This window comes from Lissotriton helveticus, chromosome 4_1, assembly GCF_964261635.1.
Source record: "Lissotriton helveticus chromosome 4_1, aLisHel1.1, whole genome shotgun sequence".
Taxonomy (NCBI): Eukaryota; Metazoa; Chordata; class Amphibia; order Caudata; family Salamandridae; genus Lissotriton; species Lissotriton helveticus.
Genome location: NC_136063.1, coordinates 456,318,657 through 456,338,737, shown reverse-complemented (window position 1 = coordinate 456,338,737; position 20,081 = coordinate 456,318,657).

The window sequence follows — 20,081 nt, the reverse complement described above, 5'->3', positions numbered from 1 at the left end:
ATAAATGCCCTTTTTGCATCAGAGAGAGCCAGTATCCATTGTCTTTACTTCAAAGGAAAGGGCATGTAATATGTTAAAGTTTCATTATACACTTTGTCGAGTGCACGTGGTCCACAATGTAGTTGGGCATTTTGCCAGCCTGACAGGGATGGTTTAGTACAGGAGGACTGGGAGGGATGTAGAAAGGATGTTAAGTGAATCATACTATCTGGATTCTGTTCAACAGTGGGCCAGGAAGGGGGTCGTGGCCAGAAGCATGGCGGACAAAGATCATGGTATTCCCTGACTACTCCCGTAAGGTGCAGAAGCAACGTAAAACGTTTGATTCCGTGAAAGACAAGCTACGGCAAATGCAAATTACATATATGCTTCTGTTCCCTGCCAAACTTAAGGTGATCTACAACGCCAGGACAATATTATTTAACGCTCCCAAAGAGGCATGGCACTGGCTTGAGGAGCGCCCAATGCCAAGACCAACGGGAGGTGTGCTGTCACGCTCGGGGGGAGACCAGTCGGGGTCCAGCAGCAGACCCAAAATGCAGAGACTCAAAGACAGGAATAAAGAGACTGTGCAAACCGGATCGCGCGGATTGACGCCGTACCACAGTAGGAGAGTAACAGGATCTATGCCCCGAGACTTGGATTCGGAGAGCCTACATCGCACAGAAAAACCTAGGGGGCCACCACGAACTCAGGATATGTGACAACTGCTTTCAGCGGACTGCACGGATCAAGACATCACAATGGACTCGGAGAGAGAGCATCCCTTGCTGAAGGATATGAACCTCCTGGAACAGCAGGCAGAGATGGGCACAGAGACTGAGATGGACAATCGGATTCACCAAGCCGGCATGGAAGAATGATGTGTAGTGATTGGCCGGGAGAACCGCGAGGAACGCGGAAAGACAAAGGGACTCGCACACCACCCCCTGTGCTCTGTTTTTTCTTTTCTACATCTGATCTTCCTCTTCTTCACCCCTCCATTTTTTGTTGGTGTTCTTATTTGTTCTCCTCCCCTCCTTTTTTCCCCCCATTATTCTTCTTTTTTCTTTCCCTCCCTTGTTTACTTTTTTTCTTGTTGTTTGGGATTGGACTCCTTGTGTGGGTTTATCCACTGTGGGGTATCTGTGCCCGACGGATAATCAGCAGCACCTGAGGCGTGGAGGCCCCAAGACTAGACAGCAGGCCTGCAGGAGGGGGACCTTTGTGAGTGGGGCCTGGGAAAGAGGGCAGCTGTTTGAGAGAGCAAGTTTAGGTGGGTGGGCGACAGACCTCTCTAGTCCATACATGACGTTGTTGGTCCGGTTGACCTCGGGGTAGTCGGTTGGATGATGAGGGAGTGTGGGGGGGGTGGGGTGGAGGGGCAGGGATGGGGTGGAGGGGCAGGGATGGGAGGGCTTTCACATTGTTAGATGGCACCATAAAGGGCAGGCGGCAACACAAAAGGACAGACACAGCAGAGGTAGGGCGGTGGAGACAGCCCTGGCAGTGAAACAAAAATACTACACCACCGGGTTGGCCACACCTAACACCGAGACGTACTCGGTCCTCTCGTGGAACATGAATGGGATGGAAAATAAAATTAAGAGGGGATTGTTGGCGGCATACTTCAAACAACTGAAACCAGACGTCATCCTATTGTAGGAGACACACCTGAAGGGAACTCTCTGCGTGTTTCTGGCCGAGGGGCGTACAAGACACTGGCGCATGCCAGGTTCTCATAAGGGGCAAGAGGAGTGGCAATTCTTATTAGGAAAACCCCGCCCTTCAGAATTGAACGTATGTGAACGGATCCTGGGGGTACGTATGTTGCGTTGAAGAGGGTATGGGACGGGAGAAACATCACCCTCATTAGCGTGTATGCGCCTCCTAGGTTGCAAAAACAAACACTGGAGAAAATAGCAATAGTCCTGCTGGAAGCGGGATCGGACACCCACATAATTGGGGGGGACTTTAATGATGTAATGGACCCTAAATTGGATCATACCACGGACCTCGCGGGGGACCCTAAGGAGACGCCACTCAAAAGGTTCACTGGTACTCTGGCACTCACAGATATATGGCGCAGGCAACATGCCCAAACCAGAGCCTATTCCTTCTATTCGGGAGCGCACAAAGCCTTCTCACGTCTGAACTAAATATTGACCCCAGCGGGTGAATTAGGACATGTACACAAGGTGGAATATCTGGTGAGAGGCCTCTCAGACCACTCGTCCCTGTGGCTCACAGCGGGAACTCGATCACAACGCCCAGTAGGGGACTGGAAACTTATCCATGGGCGTTAAGGGACCCACAGGTTGTTCCGGAAATCAGAGTGGACTCGAAACTCTACTTCAGTGAGAACATAGGAACAGTAGACTCGGCTATCACACTGTGGGAGGCCTACAAACCGGTATTGAGAGACAGGGTCAAAAATATCATAGCTTACAAAAAACGAAAAGAGGGGGAGCAGATAGCGGGGATTGAATCCCAATTACTGCAGTTGGAGGCACAGGCCAGCACAAGCAGTGACCCCTTGCTGCTGCGCAAATTGCAACTTCTGAGATGGGAATATTTTGCACTGGCCAAAAAGGACGCACAACAGGCAATGCAAGCCATGCACCGATGGCTATGCGATGCAGGGGACAAAACGGACCGATTGCTTGCATGGCTAAGTAAGAAAGAGTTGGAGGGCAGGTGGATGACCCAAATACAGACTGAAGCCAGCCAAATGCATGACACCACCATGGCAATCGCCAATGCATTTGCGGACTATGATGAGAACTTTTACGCGCAGCGTGACCTGGCAGGGCCCCCACAGATACAGACCTATCTCCGGCGTATGCAGTTCCCGAAACTGACTGACGGTGATTCGCGGACGTTAGATGCAAAAATCACCAAGGAAGAAATTGCAACTGCCTTTGGCCAGCTGAAGACTGGCAAGGTGTCAGTCCCAAATGGACTCCCCCCAGAATTGTTTAAGCAGAACGTGGCGCTCTTTTGCCCACATCTCCTTCAATTATACCTGGAGGTACACAAGACAGGTAGCCTTCCCAGAGATCTGAGGACCGCCACAATTGTGGTGATACCTAAGGAGGGTAGACTGCCACAGAAGTGTAGCTCATATAGACCCAGTTCCTTTCTTAATATGGAAACCAAAATACTGGCGAGGGTATTAGCTAATAGACTCACCGGGGTGATTTCGGGACTCATACATCGGGACCAATCTGGCTTTATGCTTAAGAGGTCGACGAGGTTCAACGTTCGGAGGCTGCATAACTGGCTAGAGGTGGTGACCGCTAAGGAGCACCCACATTTCGTCCTGTCTCTAGACGCCGAAAAGGCCTTCGATACTGTCCACTGGCCGTTCCTTATGCTAGTGTTGGAAGAGTTTGGCTTCGGCCCTGCATTCTGCCGTTGGATTGGAGTTCTCTATGAGAGACCACTGGCCTGAACTAGAGTTAACGGTGTGATATTCAGGTAATTCTTGGTTTGTAGGGGCACCCGTCAGGGATGTCCCCTGTCTCCTTTACTTTTTGCTTTGGTCTTGGAACCTCTTGCGTGTGTCATTCGGGTGCACCCAGATATAACGGGATTTCGGGCCCCAGGAGAGGGGGGTCGGACGAACGCATCTCACTCTATGAGGACGACATACTGATGTACGTTACAATGCCAGAGACGTCAATCCCTCATATAATGGACAGTTGTGAAGAATACGGGGCACACGCGGGATACACAATTAACTGGGAGAAGTCTTGTTTATATCCAGTGAGCCGAGGTAGTGGATGTGATGTGTTTCCGAGTGGGCTCCAACTGGCCCCAGTCGGTATAAAATACCTGGGTATCTATGTCACGACGGGCACAGCAGTGTCACTGGAGCGCAATCTTTACAGGGTGCACAGGAAGTTCCGAGCGGATGTAGATAGGTGGCAGACATTGCCGCTGACCCTGCTGGGCCGGGCTGCACTCTATAAAATGGTAGTGCTCCTGAAGTTTTTGTACGTTTTGCAAAACACGTATCAAAGGATCCCGGACGAGGTGTTCATCAGAATAGAGGACACATTGCGGACATTCCACTGGGATGGGAAACCACCGAGGATAGCAATGGCGACATTGCAGCGCAACCAATACAATGGCGGTATTTCACTGCCTGAACTGAGGGCCTATTATTGGGCAACTCACCTCATTGTGGTGAACTAATGGGGCCATGTAGATAGGGATCATCCCACATACGCGCTGGAACACATTATTGGGCACCCCTACATGCACTATATTTATGACGGGAAGGGCTCCACACGTCTCCTAACAGCCACGCAGAATGTAATATCAGCATGGAAAAATGCGGAAAGACAGATGAAATGGGAAGGCCAGGTGACAAGGGAAACCCCACTTTGGACAGGCAACTGACTTAAGGAAATTACGAAGCTGAGGGGTTTCCAGAAATGGGACCTGCTAGGCATCTCACAGCTCAAAGACCTAATATGTTGGGGGAAACTGGTAACCTTCAATTACCTCCAGAAAGAGTACCATATGGCCAAATCTCAACACTATAAATATCTCCAATTGTCACACGCGTGGCGGGCACAACATATTGACACAGCAGATATACCCGAATATGCACCACTAGAGGGTTGTCTCCTGACTTGGAGAGATAGGGGACAAGGCGTTCTCCTGGACTTACCGAACCATTATTAACAACAAGCCAGACTCCCTTCAGAAGTTGAGGGCCAGGTAGGAGTTAGAAATGGGGGAAATGGATGACCTGGACCTGGAAATGCCGCTGATGCACCCTAGGGAGGTAGCCATCAAATCATGATTACGACTGATACAACTCAAATATTCACATAGAGCATACTACGATAGGGCGCGATTACATCGCATGGGGAGGTCGGAGGAACCCAATTACCTGCACTGCCAATCGCCGGAGGGCACCTTCTTCCACATGGTTTGGGAGTGCTCCCAGATCCAGAACTACTGTATGAACCTGTTAGAGGAGCAAGGGGCCATTCTGGGGGGGGGGCAATTCCTCTGAGTCCGCAGTTTGTTCTGCTGGGGATCTTCATGGAGTTAGACCTCCCTAGGACAAAATTATTGCTACTCCAGCTCGGACTGGTGGTGGCAAAATGCGACCACGCCCGCAAAACCAAACACCAGCAGCAACCTCAAGTGCATCCTGCTCAACACCCGCTCCGTCCACAGACACGCCGTGGAACGCTGGAACCTCCTCGACACAACATCACCAGACATCACCTTCCTCACGGAGACCTGGATGAACGCCTCCTCAGCCCCCGACATCGCCATCGCCATCCCGGACGGATACAAGATCATCAGGAGGGACCGCGTCAACCAGACCGGAGGAGGCATCGCCATCGTCCACAAAAACACCATCCGCATCACGACCGACTCCGACGACACCTTCGCCGCCGCCGAGCACCTCCACTTCCAGATTCACACCGACCCAAAGACGACCCTCAGAGGCGCCCTCATCTACAGACCCCGGGACCACGCACACAATTCAGCGAAGACATCACGGACTTCATCAGCCCACACACCCTGCCCTCCACCGACTACATCCACCTAGGGGACCTCAACTTCCACCTGGAGAACAACAAGGACCACCACACCGCCGCCCTGCTGGACAACCTCGCCAACCTCGGACTCAAGCAACTGGTCAACACCCCCACCCACTACGCCCGCCACAGGCTTGATCCTGTCTTCTCATCCAGCAAGCACATCACCTTCAGCCACTCCACCGGACTCCACTGGACCGACCACAGCTGCGTCCACTTCAGCTACAGAAAAACCACAACCCATCACCACCCGCAACAGGTTCCTCACAGGAGCTGGAGCAAGATCACCGCCGACCAGCTCACCACCTCCCTCAGCCAGAACCCACCTGCCAGCACAACGGACCCCAACGAAGCTGCCCGCAACTTCACGCAGTGGCTGACCACCTGCGCCGACGACCTTGCACCACTGAAGAACCTCCCCAGCAGACCCAGAAGCAAGAAGGCCCCCTGGTTCACCGACAAACTCAAGGACTCCAAGAAGACCTGCCGCACCCTCGAGAAAGCCTGATGGCTCGACCAGACCACAGACAACATGACCGCCCTCAAACACGCCACCCGCAAGCACCACCAGCTCATCCGCACCACCAAGAAGAAATCACTGAAGGAGCGACTGGACAACAACAGCCACGACAGCAAGGAACTCTTCAGCATCGTCAAGGAGTTCTCCAACCCCAGCACCGGCAACAACCACATCACCCCCTCACAAGATCTCTGCGACTCTCTCGCCTCGTTCTTCCACCGCAAGATTACCGACATCCACAACAGTTTCAGCCCACCGTCCACGCACCCAACCGTCGAACCAACGCACCTCACCGCCGCCCTCCGCTCCTGGACCACGGTGACCACCGAAGACACAGCCCGCACAATGAACACCATCCACTCCGGATCTCCAACCGACCCCTGCCCCCACCACGTCTTCAACAAGGCCGACTCCGCCATCGCACCCCAACTCCGAGACGTCATCAACACCTCCTTCAATACCGCCACCTTCCCGGAGAGCTGGAAGCATGCCGAGCTCAGCGCCCTACTGAAGAAACCAACAGCGGACCCCACCGACCTCAAAAACTTCCGCCCCATCTCGCTCCTCCCTTTTCCTGCCAAAGTCATCGAGAAGATCGTCAATAGACAGCTTGCCACCTTCCTCGAGACGAACGGATCCCTCGACCCCTCGCAGTCCGGTTTCAGAGCCAACCACAGCACCGAGACCGCCCTCATCGCAGCCACCGACGACATCCGAGCCCTGCTCGACAACGGGGAAACAGCGGCACTCATCCTCCTGGACCTCTCTGCAGCGTTCGACACTGTCTGCCACCACACCCTAGTCCAACGCCTCAGCAACACCGGCATCCAAGAGAAGGCACTGGATTGGATCATCTCGTTCCTCGCCTGAAGAACACAGAGAGTCCACCTACCCCCGTTCCGATCCGAGGCCACCGAAGTCATCTGCGGCGTCCCGCAAGGATCATCACTCAGCCCCACCCTCTTCAACGTCTACATGAGACCTCTTGCTGCCATCGCACGCCAACACAACCTCAACATCATCTCCTACGCCGACGACACCCAGCTGATCCTCTCCCTCACCAGAGACCCCGACACCGCCAGAACCAGCCTACACGAAGGGATCAAAGACGTCGCTGAGTGGATGAAGAACAGCCGCCTGAAACTGAACTCAGACAAGACGGAAGTCCTCATCCTGGGACCATCGCCCTCCGCCTGGGACGACTCCTGGTGGCCCCCTGCCCTGGGCCCCGCTCCCAGGCCAACAGACCACGCACGCAACCTGGGCTTCATCCTGGACTCCTCCCTCTCGATGACCAGACAAGTCAACGCCGTCTCCTCATCATGCTTTCACACCCTTCGCATGCTTCGCAAGATCTTCCGATGGATCCCGACCAAAACCAGGAAGACGGTCACCCAGGCCCTCGTCACCAGCCGACTGGACTACGGAAACACCCTCTACGCCGGAACCACAGCCAAGCTACAGAAAAGACTCCAACGCATCCAGAACGCCTCCGCCCGACTCATCCTGGACATCCCCCGACGCAGCCACATCTCCCGCCACCTGAGGGACCTGCACTGGCTCCCCGTCAACAAGAGGATCACGTTCAGGCTCCTCACCCACGCACACAAATCTCTCCACGACCTGGGCCCCAAGTACCTCAACGACCGCCTGACCTTCTACACGCCCACCCGCCAGCTACAGTCTACCAGCCACGCCCTCGCCGCCGTACCACGCATCCGAAGAGCCACCGCCGGAGGCAGATCCTTCTCCCACCTGGCGGCCAAGACATGGAACTCCCTCCCCATCCACCTTCGGCTGACCCAGGACCACCTCGCCTTCAGGAGACAACTCAAGACCTGGCTGTTCGAGCAGTAGCGGACCCCCTCCCCCAAGCGCCTTGAGACCCTCCGGGTGAGTAGTGCGCTATACAAGTGCCATGATTGATTGATTGACTTGGCCAAGACATGGGGGGGCTGTGCTGTGCCTATCACTGACTGAGTGGAAAAAAAACATGGACATGTATATGCTTGGGGAGAAAACAACTTATCAGGCACAGGACTGTCCCAAGAAGTTCTGGAAAATATGGAGGCCATGGCTTAAACATTACGGACTTACGCTTGCTGGTTCCCAATGATGTCATGGGGTGGGGTGGAGGGAGGAATGGGGGGGATGGGCCTGAGGGGTGGGTGCAGAAGGGACACGCCATTACCGTCCGATCACCTACTGCTGTTAAAAGACAAAGATGCTGAAATATGGTTATTAACACGTCCTCACATTTTTTATATGCTTTGTTTCTGTACTGCTACTATGAAAAAGGCCAATAAATACATTTAAAAAAAAACAACAACAAAAATAGTGGGTCAGCTGCTTGCTTGGGCTGATTTAAGGGATGTCACTTGAATAGCCTGATAGCAGTGGTGTTGGTGTTCCTCTGTGACTTTTATGTTGCTAACACAGTCTCCATCTCCATGAAGTGCAGTACTCGAAGGAAGACTGACTTTGCCCATCAATATAAAAAATGTATGTAGCAAGGGGAGTGGCGACATCATTTAAAGGCAGCAAACAATGTGTAAGACAGAGAAGTATTGTTAGGCTGGGAATTGAAGGGAGCAATAGGATTGGTTATTCAGAGAGTACAATGTTCTGCTTGTAAAATGCCCTTTTGTAGAGAGTACTACTAATCATCATCCTCTTTATCTTTCCTCTCTTCATAAAAACTGAAGACAACCGAGCAGGTCAAGAGAGGGAAGAAGGATATCACCAGCAGCACTACAGCTGAGGTCCAGGACGATGGTGTTAGAAGAGATGCATCAGCCTTGCCAGAAGTCATTCCTGCTGGTAAATCATGTTTATTAGTTCTTACTTTTAATAATTCCCACCTAGAATATATTAGAATATATTATGCCTTTCTGTATTTTCCATTTTTGGAACTTTCCTTGATCTACTTTAATTTTCGGTGTCCTGACATGGTTCCTTGTGTTTTTTACATCCCCCATTTCAACAGTCGAATTTGTCCTGTCTGTAGTTTTTTCTCTCCATCTTTCCCACGCACCCGTTTTTTTTACAGTGGGATGAACTTTTCCCTCATGGCTCTTGGTCATATATTCTCTTCATTTCTGTGTGGTTGGTGTAATACACAAACAGAGAATGACTTTCCCCATAGTTTTCAGAGTGGCAAAATAGGAGCAGTGTCACTTGCAGGAAACTGTGTGTAAGAGAGTAAACAATTTTATTTGTGGGTTGGAAGTGTATTGAGAGACAGGATTTCTTAGCTAGGCAGTAGATTTGTTTGCCTATACAATGACTTTTTTTTTAAAGATTACCAATAAGTATTGTTCCATCTCCTCTTTATTGTTAATCCTTTAAAGAACTGCCATGACCACCATGTTGGCCAAGGGTGATAACACAGCTTCTGGCTTCACATTAGCCATTACTGCTGGCAAGACATGTTTAAAATTTCTTACTGAGTGTGCATTATGGTCTCCTCTATTTTCCATTTTTTCAACTTCCCCAATCTACTTTAGTGTCCACTTTAACCGTGCATACCTGCTTCTTTGTCCTCACTTTTATATTCCATCAGTTTACACATCTTACTTCCTTCCGTCTGTAGCTTTATTTTTCCTTCTCTTTTTAGTTAGCTTTCCCTTTCCTTTCATTTACATAGGTTGTGTTAAGTTAACAGATAATTGATGGTGCATGAACTAGAATGCAGGCCTAAGTATTCACAACCTATAGGTTGATTGAAGTCTTTATTGAGTCAACAGTACAGGAACATAGGTGACCTTGGACCCCAAAAGGGTGTTATTCACGACTCCAAGATGTCTTGACAGTGCAGGATGGCAGGATACCAATACTATATGTCCTTTGCATTTCTTAACCCCCTTAATTGCTTTTCTGTTCCATTCGTAGGCTGGCTCCTCCATTTTGAAAGAAAATATGATAACGTTGCATGGTTGACTACATAATTTAAAAAATGTCAAGTAAACCTTTCAAAGGGATACTTTGGATAAGCAATTACTTTACATTAGTGAGGTATTATTTTGTAACTTATGCAAAACAAAGTAGTGGTTATGAATATCTAGTTATGTGCATTATATTTTTGTCTATGTATTAAAGTACTCAAGGCTTCTGCTGACAAGGGCATGAACTGTCCTGTGGAGGTGAACCAAGTGGCTGCTGGGACAAGTAGTAACTCATTTTTCGTTGCGAGGGACAACTACTACATTTGTCAAGGCATTCCTTTCTTTCTTCCAGGCCCAGTTAGCAATCCTTTTATATATTATCTGGCCTCCTAAGTTTCTTTCTCATCTTCTCTAAAAGTGCCCACTCATATCTACTACTTCCCATTTTGTCCCAGCCAGTCCACAAATTAAAATCCCATCTTGGCATGTGTCTATTTGTCCCCACAGTTCCTGCCTTAGTGACTACTTTTCATGACTTCAGTACTGTTCCATCTTTTTATCCATGCGACTAAGCCTACTATTAAATAACACCCAAACTGTTCATAGCCTAAACCAAGTCCAAGCAGTGATTTTTTAATATATCTTACATTACCCTACACTAACTTGCTAATTCACCCAGGAAATAGGGATTTGTCGACCATTATTTGTGGTGGGGGATGTGGTATGGGACTAGATTCAGGGAGGGAGTAGGGTAAGAGCAGGGCCATTGGAATAAATGATGCCATGCCATTAGCTGTCCGAAAACACATGGTGCCCTACAAGAATGGCTACATTGATGTTGCACGTTATATTACAGAGTCAAGTAAATTTAATATGCCGTATTCATGAATGGCAATATATATTTATATTTGGCAGCTCCTTCATTCATCAACACACATTAGTGTGTATTCCAAGTGTCACCACATGAAATAATTTTAACTTTTCATGCTTTTGAGAAGTGATCTATTTTTGATTATGGTGGTGGTCATGGATCAATTAATACCAGGCATTGATACTGCTTTATCTGAAGTATGTGTGGGAAAAAATATGCCATGTGAACAAGTATCATAGCAAACAATTTCCTGTGGCCCTAGGGGACCCTCAATGATGAGCTACAGACTACAAGTGCTTGTGTTGAGAACTGCAATTCATGTGCTTTACTTCTTTGCTTGGATTACATAGTTGCTCCTACCAGAGGACATTCCCTGTAGTCCCACTCCCAGCAAGAGATAGCCACTTGGCTTTGCCGTTAAAAAAATGGAGGCGATTGCAGTGGAGAAGCACTGGCTCATGGTCCAAGCGGAAGAGGAAGAGGAAGAGAAAGAGGAGGAGGAGACAGCCGCCTTGGGCCACCAGCTTCGAGGAATCCTAACAACATCATCATTGTCACTACAGGTAGCTGAGTACTCCAGCCATCCCAGTCACCCCTCAACAACCACAGATGCCCACTTTAGCAAATTGTTAGAGGTCTGGTTATGGGAGGTAAATGTGGTAAGGAAATTGAAACGCACTACAGGCGATAAAAAAGATAGTTGAAAACACGGTAAGCACTCAATCCAAAGGCGAGCACATCCAAGAACTACTACATAACTCAAAAAGAAAGAGCAGTGAGATGGCCATGCCGTTATCCAATAGGCATAAGAGACCAGACAGAAATCCTAATTACTTGTCGTAGGAGGAAACCCTACACTTACTCCGGGTAAATGAGCCTACGGATAGTAGTAGAGAGGAGGAAATTAGAACCGTGCCAATCGATGTTAACATGACATCCAGACTTAATGAAAGGAAACCCAACCGTAACAACTTACATCAGGTCCAGCTAACCACAGACTCGCAAAAGCCTAACACTAGTAGCTCAGGGAAACCTCTGGAATGCCTACTGATTAACTGCCGGTCCGCCGCGAAGCATGCTTCTGACATCACTGCCCTCATCATCAGCAAGGAAATTGACCTGACAATACTAACAGAAGCTTGGCTGTCGGAATCCTCGTCCCCATTCATGGATCCCCTAGTGCCCCCTCTTTAACACATTGTGAGATTAGATAGGCTAAAAAAGACAGGAGGTGGTATAGCCTGCATCCACTGATCGAACATAGAGGTCAGCCAAATACAATCCGACCCACTCGAATCCTGTGAATATCTAGGGCTTAATATAAGATCAGCAGACAATCAAAGGTGCAACCTCCATGCTCTCTACCACCCACCAGGAAATAATGCTACCTTCATAAACCAACTAATGGAGATCATAACAGCTAACTCTAACACTAACGCTAATAACATACATATTCCTAGGTTATATTAATTTACACTGGGACGACAATAATGACAAACAGTTCAACGCCCTTAAAGACTTTCTGCCGGAACTCAACTTCACCCAAGCCTGCACACAGCCAACACGCTCAAAAGGAGCCACGTTAGATTGGATAATATCAAGAAATACGGTTATTTCAATTCATGCAATTGTTCTGTGCGACTGGTCGGATCACCATGCCATAACCTTCCTGATAAACACCGTGAAAAAGAACAAGACCACGCAACCTATCAAAGTAAAAAAATGGTCCAGGGACACAAAAGACTCAAACATCGAACGACTAGTAGAAAGCTGTGAGAAGGACTTATATCCACCTAACAACCTGCAGAATGTGAATGATCTAACGGACCACTACAACTCATCAGTAGAGAATATAGTCAATGAAACCATGCCACTAAAACTGAAAAGAGTCACAGAGAAGATCAAAAATCCATGGTTCAATGAGACACTGAATGAAGATAGGCGGAAACTAAGACTTGCTGAAAGAAAATGGAGACAACACCCTTCATCCCCCGAACTGAGATCCCTCAGAAAAATCAGAAACTAATACAACAAAAAGATCCTCAACTCCCAAAAATAATTTATCAGAACCGGATAACGCCAAAAATAGACCAAGGAAATTATTCAAGATTTTGAAACAACAATCCAATAAATTGGCCAAATCTGCTCAAGAACCACAAAAACGCAACTAAGTTGTGAGGAATTCTCTACTTTCTTCACCGACAAGGCTGACATGCTAGAAAGAGAGCTCAGGAGAGCAGCGGACAACCTCCCTATCCAACCACTCTCACTGATCAATAACACCTCGAATATCGACCATAATAGGACAAACAACAAGGCTCCATGGAATACCTTCAAACTATATGACCAAAATACCATCGCCAAAACACTCCTTGACATCAAACCTAATTACCACTTTAACGACCCACTTACCTCAAAATGTTTGAAAGAGATCAGCCATATTGTCATTCCAATATGGACACAAATAATAAATTCCTCTCTTTCCCAAGGGATCCTTCCAGATTGCCTGAAAACAGCGCAAGTAGTCCCTATCATCAAAAAACCTACAACAGACCCGGCATATCCTAATAACTTTCGCTCAGTTACCAATATTCCATTACTTGCCAAATTAATTGAGAAATGCGTGCAAATTCAATTAAGCAATCACATCGCCAATTTCACGCTACTTGACGACTGCCAGTCGGGATTCAGAACAGGACACAGCTTGGAAACAGCGATCCTACCTATTGTCGATGACTCACTACAGGCCCTGGACCAGAATCAAACATGTCTGCTAGTTCTTCTTGACCTGTCCTCTGCATTTGACACGGTAAATCATGAAAAACTACTAACCAGACTCCATGACAGGATGGGAATGTCTGGAAAAGTGCTGAAATGGTTTGAATCCTTCCTTCAGAATAGAACGCAAAGATTCCTGGTCAACCAGACACTATCACCATCTTGCCCTAACTCAATTGGAGTTCCCCAAGGCTCTACATTATCTCCATCTCTATTCAACTTGTATGTCGAACCTCTCACAGAAATTCTCCGAAACTCGAAGATTTACTTTCACATGTACGCAGACGACACTTAGATATACATCAAGATCACATCTCTCGAAGATATCAAGTTAATGAATAAGGCACTAAAAACGTCATTACAATGGTTAACTAGCAATCACCTGAAGTTAAATGCACAGAAAACAGAATTCCTATTAATCTCACCACCAAAAAACCACACAGAAGCGAAGGAATGGACCAAAATGATCGCAGCACTAAATTGCACCCCCACTCTTGTAGATTCAGTGAAATCACTAGGAATCACGCTGGATGAGAACCTTGACATGAAAACCCACATCAAAAATATGGCAAAAAGTGCCAGTTTTCATCTAAACTACATTAGAAAAGTGAAACCATTCATCTCTACGACGGATCTCAAAATGGCAGTCCAATCCTTGGTTATCTCGAGGAACGAATATGGATGTACAACATTAGCAGGGCTACCAAAAATTTCCACAGCACCACTAAAAGCATGCCGCAATGCAGCTGCGACCGCGGCGGTAAAGCGACGGACGGTCTTTCCGTCCGCCGCGCCCCCGCCATCCTAATACGGCGGGGGGAATCCGGGCATAGGTGTCAGGCGGATTGCCTCTGCCAGACCGGCGGTGTCGACGGCAGAGGCTGTATTCTGCACCTGTTCCCTTGCAAAGCAATTGTCCACTGTGTCCATCCCTTTCGCCTTCTAAGTTATGGGGGCAGATGTACGACGGTTTTTAGCGTGTACAAACGGGTCTTAGAACTGTTTGTGCACACTAAAAACCATGGGCCATGTACAAACAGTATTTAGCGAGTCGTAAATAAATTGCGACTCCCAAAATACTGTTTTGCGAATCGGTATTTGGAAAGGGCGTTCCCTTTCAAATAGCGACTCCATAGCCATGTACAAATGTTTTGCGACCGCAATTGATGTCACAAAACACTCACAAATTACCACCTTCTTCAAGTAGGTGGTAATGCATTCGCAAATGGAAAAGAGTCCTCAGGGGACCCCTTCCCCTTTGCAAATGCATGCAAAAAATGTTTTAAGGGAAGGCAGTGGTCCCAGGGACCACTGCCTGCCCTTAAAAAATTAAACGAAAGTGTTTTATTTTTTTTCGAATGCATCCCGTTTTCCTTTAAGGAAAACGGGCTGCATTAAAAAAAAAAGATGCTTTTTAAAAAAGCAGTCCTACACATGGTGGTCTGCTGAGCCCAGCAGGCCACCATCCCTGGGTGGGTCAGCCATCCAAATAGGCTCGCAAAATGCCAGTGTCTCTTTAATATTCATGAGCCTCGCATTTTGCAACCCCATTGGGAATCGCAAACAGTGTGCAAGACACTGTTGTACGTGCGAAATAGCGAGTCGCAAAAGTGACTCAATTTGCGAGTCACTATTTGGCAGGTCATACATCTGGCCTATGGTCTTTTCCTACCTACCCTCCTTTTCCATGTTTTGTTAATTAGGTTACTTACTTAACTTATCTTCTCTATGACCATACACAACCATCCCATCCTATAATGGCTTGATATGCATCCATCCTGACATCAGTAGCAGTAATTGTTGTATACTATGAACTTCCTTACCCTACTCTCTGTAATTAGTGGCTGCTAATGGTGTCTGTCAACATACAGAAAAAACAACAATCCCATTCTTAGAACCTATTTTCTTACCTGAGAAGATTAAGCAGTGTCTACTACCTCTCCCAAATGGCCCATACCTTAATGCATTGTTACACAAAGGGCCTTCTTAATGCTGGTGGCCCACCATTAATAGGTAAGACATCACAAGAAAAACAAGATTCTTCTTAATCCGAATGATGATGATAAGGTGAACTAGTCAACGGTTTCTAATTATGCATCACAGGCAGCTAGACTATAAGGAAATGTATAGAGTGGGTGGAGAATCAAAGATTGGGAACATCATGATAGTGTTGAGTAATTTACTAAAGTGAGCATAATGAAGCCATCAAGCCTCAGGAAACAGGACTCAGGAAAAGATTAATTCAGTAGAATCTGTTGAGCATAGATTGTAGAAAAAGCGCTCTTTACCTATCCTTGGACAAACATTGTTGTAATTCTATCTCTTCAGTATGATGTACAGTTGTTGCCTGGGTAAAAGAGGTGGCATTAGAACATTTTCAAATTGCAGTAACCTCCTGCCAAGTGTGCGATCTGTTAATGGCGGACATTAATAGACCACAACTGATCACACAACCTGGAGCAAGAGGATTAGGACTTTCATGAAAGAATGGGTAGAGGGAATTAGGGAAAGGTGAGAGATACATAGACATAACATTCATCAAGTCCATGAGCAGCACCTAACATGGATCACTGACAGAATATCAGAAACAAAAATATAGTGTGGACAGAAAATCATGTCAAAAATATCAAGGACCAAAATATCGAGAAGGTAAGTGCAACTAGGTAAGTATAGATTTACTTTTCTTAACTCCACATCTACCGACTTTAAAGATATATATTGTAAAGGTACAGATATATGGAGATAGAGATAGTAAAACTTTGCTTATCTACAGAAACCTACCTTCACAATATTTTTAACCTCAATCAATATTCTTGACACAATACTATGTTCCACAATATTTTTGTTTCCGATATTATGTCTAAATACCAATGACACCACATCTGTAGAGGAAGAAAGGTGACAGTTCAGTTACCATAGTCAAACAGTCTTTTTCTTTACTATCCCCCAGACTCCCACGTTCACCATTCATTAGTTACCTTGGATGGAAAAATGTAAAATAGCAAAGAAAATAATATATTATAATATAATATAATATAATATAATATAATATAATGTAATGTAATGTAATGTAATATAATATACCAAAACATATATGAAAAGACACTGTCCAGTGCTTACAGGAAGGAACAACAGAAGACTTTATCAAACTAAAGAATAAGGTAGCAGATAAGTTGATCAGAAATTATATTATTGTGGTTCAATGAATTCCCTTGATTGGCCATACTCACAAAAAACGGGATGTGGACTGCATGATGGTGAACTTTAGGCAGGCGAGGAGAGGGTGGCTGTGCACCTTTTGGCCTATACTCACAAGTACCAACCCTGTTAACTTCAATGAGGCTATTAACATTAGGTTCATTCTAATCTTCTCATTTCAAAGAAAGTGACCACCACCAAGGCCTCAGGTTAAGATGGTTGAAAGTGGTCCCGGCTGTGGTATATGCACAATTAAGGGATATTTACACTGGAACAAGGTGTGAGAGGCTTTAACAATCACATGGAGGTTTTAGTGGCCTTTTCTGTGATTACGTAAGGTGGTCCATTCCTTGCTTCTCACTTCCACCTAGGTGGGCCGCTTTGTTGGTCAGAGTTGGTTTGACAGGCAGTGTACTAGGGCACATAGAACACTACGTGATGAGAAGCAACTATACAGATAAAAGCCTGATTGTTAGTTACAGGAGGGACCACAAAGACCAAGATTTTAGGAGAAAAAAGAAAATCTAGGACATGGTCTGGCAGGATTTACTTGCAGCCTCTGTGTCAAAAACCGGTGCTGAATTTGGGCAGTTATTAATCATCCCCTCTTCAACACCTGAGGAAAGAGCTCAGCCACTTCCCATATTTCACCAGATTTACGGGTGACTCACTTTAAAGCAATTTATAATTCATCTGATGATGCCCCAGTGAATGCAACAAGTAGCACACAAGTGTTTTCATTTTCTCAGTGGATATAGAGGAGGTAAACAAGCAATTTTGACCCTTTAAAAAAACAAGGCTACAAGATCTGCTGGGATTCCGGTTGAACTCTTTTTTGAGTGAGCCAACTTTATGGCCCTCAATCCTGATTCAGTATTAATGCAGCAATACTGGTGGCCTCATCTAAATTTTGATCCACCTCGGTCATCGTCCCTATTTTTATAATTGGTGATATGGCAGCTCCTCATTACCATTATCCCATTTCTTTGATAGATATAGTTGTGAAAGTAGCAAGAAGGGTGATCCTCATTAGACTTTTAGTGTAGGCGAAGGAACACAGGTTTCTTTCTGACCTGTAGTTTGGTTTCATATCAGGCCTTAGTACAAGTGGCCAATGCCTAAACCTGCACTTGATTGAAAGTAAATACGAGACTGCTGTGTCTGGGGATATTGTGTATTTTTTAAAAGATTTGCACCAAATATGTCTGCAATGGTGAGATACAATATGGATGGCTCTGGTACTAAGTAATTTAAAGTGAGACAGGGAGTGCAAGAGGGATGTATCCTGGCCCCCTTAATTTTCACCTTGTATATCAACAAGCTGGAATCCTCCTTATTATCGAGGAATACAGACTCCCAACAGGTGGAGCCATGTTTATACATACCGTATTGTATGTCAATTATGCGCTCCTGTTATCCAGGACTGACTTAGGTTTTCAGCGACTTATAGATTATGTTATCCCTGTTAGAACAGACTAAGATTTCTCCACAAATTACAGCAAATTATATGCTATGGCCATGGGCCCGAAGTCCATGAAATAAATACAGTTGTTTGCTAATTGTTATGCTTTTGAAAATGTCCCTTCCTTTCTTTACCTTGGGATAACATTTGATTGCAATAGCCCCTGGTCCTCGCTTTTGTCGATTAAGAAGTTTGCTTGGAAGAGGACAATTGGGGCCATCATTGGGTTTGCAGCCAGGATGGGTAAAAATCCCCTGGTGGCCTTGATACAATTGTATCAGGCAAAGTGTGTGGCAGTGACTATGTATGGAGGTGATATATGGGCACTGGCCAGCTTCATGTTGGTGAAGATAAACTTTGCAGAAGACTGTTGGGCATACCACAGTTCACACCTTCTTATATTGGTCATCAGGAAGTGGACTTACTCTACTTCAGCGATATTATTGGGCTGCATCCCCTTTTTAGGTGCTTACTATTTAGACCAAACCCAAGTGTAAATTAAGTAGGTTAGTCCTGAAAGACTGTCAATCTTTAGACAGATGGTACTTGATCCCTTGGCTGAGGTATGAGAGCACTTGTTGTTCTCAGATGGGAGATGGAAGCTTTTAACCCACATAAGATTTTGCAAGCGGATACCTCGTGCATATGCACAAATTACATTAGGTGGAGGGATTCACTTAGGGAACAGAAGGTGTTGGCCAAACCCACAGTAAGAGCAGATATCATTTAGAAAATAATTCTATCAAGGAGCTGTATTTGGGGTAGGTTCCAAACATTTACCATTGGTTCTTGGTACTCGCTTTAGGATTAATATCGTGCATCATTTACTGTGGCACTCAGATTTGACAGAACCTAACAGACAACCTGGCCCTTGCAGGTGCAATGGCACTTCTCCCCAAGACACTATGCACTCTACTATGTTTTGAAGCTATTAGGAAAAACCTAGACACATTTTCATGGTTCTTTTGTTAAGGATGCTGAATTTCATGCAAGTGCCTTGATGTATTTTCAACTTCTCCCTGATTTCGATGTCTGTTGTCTGGTTGCCAGCTTTTTAGCAGCTGCTGTAAACTTATGGAAAGCAATGATTTGAAACCGTGGGATTACATTTTGTTTATCTTGTTAACTTTCTATCTGTTTGCGATAATTGTTATTATTTAAAAAACATTAGAATGTAAAATTGTAGGATGTAAACAATTTTGGAAACAAAGATATTAGTGTAAGATTAGATTTTTTGCCTCACTGAGACGTTGTAAGTTGGTAATGTACTTTTATTTTTATGATTTTAGTAACTGAATAAAGTTTGTTGACTAACTGACTGTTTAAGCCATAACTGAATAAAGTTTGTTGACTGACTGACTATTTGAGCCATGAACACTGGTCCATTTAAGTTTATTTACAATAGTTGGTGTAAGTCACACACCAAATATAAATATACACATACATGTATGTAGATAGATAAATACTTTAAGAAGTTATATCGGTTCAGTTGATATGTTATGTATGAAGGAAAATAAAGTTCATCCTAAACATCAAGGAGTCTTCTGGAGGATAATCACTCAAAGCACTTGCAAATTCAGATCAACTATCCTCCTTCATGGTTGTGTCTTGAGGAGCACTGTAATCATTTGCTACAAAGTATGTGTTAATTTTTAATCATTGTTAATCTCTTCACGTTTTCAGCATAGAGACTGGCCCTTCTGACTGTGAGAACTGCACCAGCTACACTGAACACATGCACCAAAGACTCACTCTCTCCCTGATATGTAAGACACTTTATTGCCATCCTGCTGAAATCTGTCCACAGATCCTTTTACCC